Genomic DNA, 3,855 nt, shown 5'->3' on the forward strand with positions numbered 1-3,855 from the left:
AATGATAATTTTAATTTATTTAGTTTAAATTCAAGAGTTTGAATATTTAAGTATTGTTTGGTTGTGGTTTACTGTGTCACAGTAACATTTTCTCGATATATCAAAGTTCATTTCGAATTTATTTCGATGAAATGCAAGAGTTGGAATATTTCAGTAGTCTTTGGTTGTGGTTTACCTTGTCACAGTTACATTTTCTTGATTTTTCAAAGTTCATTTTGAATTTCTTTAATTGAAATGCAAGAGTTAGAATATTTCAGTAGTGTTTGGTTGTGGCTTACCTTGTCACAGTTACATTTTCTTGATTTTTCAAAGTTCATATTGAATTTCTTTCATTGAAATTCAATAGTTGTAATATTTAAGAAGTGTTTGGTTGTGGTTTACCTATTAACAGTTACATATTATTGATTTTTCAATGTTCATTTTGAATTTCTTTCGTTGAAATGCAAGAGTTGGAATATTTCAGTAGTGTGTTGCTGTAGTTTACCTTGTCACAGTTACATTCCCTTAATTTTTCAAAGTTCATTTTGAATTTCTTTCGTTGAAATGCAAGAGTTGGAATATTTCACCTTGTCACAGTTACATTTGTCACAGTTACATTTTCATAATTTTTCAAAGTTCATTTTGAATTTCTTTCGTTGAAATGCAATAGTTGGATTATTTCAGTAGTGTTTCGTTGAGGTTTACCTTGTCACAGTTACATTTTCTTGATTTTTCAAAGTTCATTTTGAATTTCTTTCATTGAAATGCAAGAGTCGGAATATTTCAGTAGTGTTTGGTTTTGGTTTACCTTGTCACAGTTACATTTTCTTTATTTTTCAAAGTTCATTTTGAATTTATTTCGTTGAAATGCAAGAGTTGGAACATTTCAGAAGCGTTTGGTTGTGGTTTACCTTGTCACACTTACATTTTCTTGATTTTTCAAAGATCATTTTGAATTTCTTTCGTTGAAATGCAAGAGTTGGAATATTTCAGTAGTGTTTGGTTGTGGTTTACCTTGTCAGAGTTACTTTTTCTTGATTTTTCAAAGTTCATTTTTAATTTCTTTCGTTGTAATGCTAGAGTTGGAATATTTCAGTAGTGTTTGGTTGTGGTTTACCTTGTCACACTTAAATTTTCTTGATATTTCAAAGTTCATTTTGAATTTCTTTCGTTGAAATACATGAGTTGAAATATTTCAGTAGTGTTTCGTTGTGGTTTACCTTGTCACAGTTATATTTTCTTGATTTTTAAAAGCTCATTTTCAATTTCTTTCATTGAAATGCAAGAGTTGGAATATTTCAGAAGTGTTTGGTTGTGGTTTACCTTATCACAGTTACATTTTCTTGATTTTTCAAAGATCATTTTGAATTTCTTTCGTTGAAATGCAAGAGTTGGAATATTTCAGTAGTGTTTGGTTGTGGTTTACCTTGTCACAGTTACATTTTCTTGATTTTTCAAAGTTCATTTTGAATTTCTTTCGTTGAAATGCAAGAGTTGGAATATTTCAGTAGTGTTTGGTTGTGGTTTACCTTGTCACAGTTACTTTTTCTTGATTTTTCAAAGTTCATTATAAATTTCTTTCGTTGAAATGCAAGATTTGGAATATTTCATTAGTTTTTGGTTGTGGTTTACCTTGTAGCAGTTACACTTTCTTGATTTTTCAAATTTCATTTTGAATTTCTTTTTTTTAAATGAAAGAGTTGGAATATTTAAGTAGTGTTTGCTTGTGGTTTACCTTGTCACAGTTACATTTTCTTAATTTTTCAAAGTTCATATGAATTTATTTACTTGTAATTTAAGTGTTTGTATATTTAATTAGTGTTTGGCTGTTGTTTACCTTGTCACAGTTACATTTTCTTGATTTTTCAAAGTTCTTTTTGAATTTCTTTCGTTGAAATGCAAGAGTTGGAATATTTCAGTAGTGTTTCGTTGTTGTTTACTTTGTCAGAGTTACATTCTCTTGATTTTTCAAAGTTCATTATGGATTTCTTTTGTTGAAATATGTTTTGTCGTGCTTTACCTTGACACAGTTAAATTTCCTGATTTTTGTTAGGTTAGGTTAGGCTAGATCAAGTTAGATTAAGGTTAAGTTAGGTTAGGTTAGCCTACGTACGCGCGCGTAAGTAAGCTAACCTAACCTAACCTAAACTGTGGATCAGGAAATTTATCTGTGTCAAGGTAAAGCACGACAAAACATATTTCAACTAAAGAAATCCATAATGAACTTTGAAAAATCAAGAGAATGTAACTCTGACAAAGTAACCAACAACGAAACACTACTGAAATATTCCAACTCTTGCATTTCAACAATAGAAATTCAAAATGAACTTTGAAAAATCAAGAAAATGTAACTGTGACAAGGTAAACCACAGCCAAACACTACTGAAATATTCCAACTCTTACATTTCAAGGAAAGAAATTCATATTAACTTTGAAAAATCAAGAAAATGTAACTGTGACAAGGTAAACCACAAGCAAACACTACTGAAATATTCCAACTCTTGCATTTAAACAAAAGAAATTCAAAATGAACTTTGAAAAATCAAGAAAGAGTAACTTTGACAAGGTAAACCACAACCAAACACTACTGAAATATTCCAACTCTTGCTTTTCAACGAAAGAAATTAAAAATGAACTTTGACAAATCAAGAAAATGTAACTGTGACAAGGTAAACCACAACCAAACACTACTGAAATATTCCAACTCATCCAGTACAATGAAATAAATTCAAAATAAACTGATACCAATAACGAAACTATAACAGAGACACGGTAAACCTCAACCAAACACAACTGAAATATTACGACTCTTGCATTTCAACGAAAGAAATTTGAAATTAACTTTGAAATATCAAGAAAATGTAACTGTGACACGGTAAACCACAACCAAACACTACTGAAATATTCCATCTCTTGCATTTCAACGAAAGAAATTCAAAATGAACTTTGAAAAATCAGGAAAATGTAACTGTGACAAGGTAAACCACAACCAAACACAACAGAAATATTCCAACTCTTGCATTTCAAAGAAAGAAATTCAAAATGAACTTTGAAAAATCAAGAAAATTTAACTGTGACAAGTAAAACCACATCTAGACACAACTTAAATATTCCAACTCTTGTATTTCAACGAAAGAAAATACAAAATGAAATTTTAAAAATCGAGAAAATGTAACTTTGACAAGATCAACCACAACGAAACACAACTGAAATATTCCAACTCTTGCATTTCAATGAAAGAAATTCAAAATGAACTTTGAAAAATCAAGAAAATGTAACTGTGTCAAGGTGAACCACAACCAAACACTACTGAAATATTCCAACTCTTGCATTTCAACGAAAGAAATTCAAAATGAATTTTGAAAAATCAAGAAAATGTAACTGTGACAAGGTGAACCACAACCAAACACTACTGAAATATTCCAACTCTTGCATTTCAACGAAAGAAATTCAAAATGAACTTTGAAAAATCAAGAGAATGTAACTGTGACAAGGTAAACCACAACCAAACACTACTGAAATATTTCAACTCTTGCATTTCAACGAGATAAATTCAAAATGAACTTTGAAAAATCAAGAAAATTTAACTGTGACAAGGTAAACCACAACAAAACACTACTGAAATATTCCAACTCTTGCATTTCAACGAAAGAAATTCAAAATGAACTTTGAAAAATCAAGAGAATGTAACTGTGACACGGTAAACCACAACCAAACACTACTGAAATATTCCAAATCTTGCATTTCAAAGAAAGAAATTCAAAATAAACTTTGAAAAATCAAGAAAATGTGACTGTGACGAGGTAAACCACAACAAAACACTACTTAAATATTCCAACTCTTGCATTTCAACGAAATAAATTCAAAATGAACTTT

The sequence above is a fragment of the Artemia sp. Qi Xiang Cuo genome, chromosome 14, assembly GCF_049724085.1.
Source record: "Artemia sp. Qi Xiang Cuo chromosome 14, ASM4972408v1, whole genome shotgun sequence".
Lineage (NCBI taxonomy): Eukaryota > Metazoa > Arthropoda > Branchiopoda > Anostraca > Artemiidae > Artemia > Artemia sp. Qi Xiang Cuo.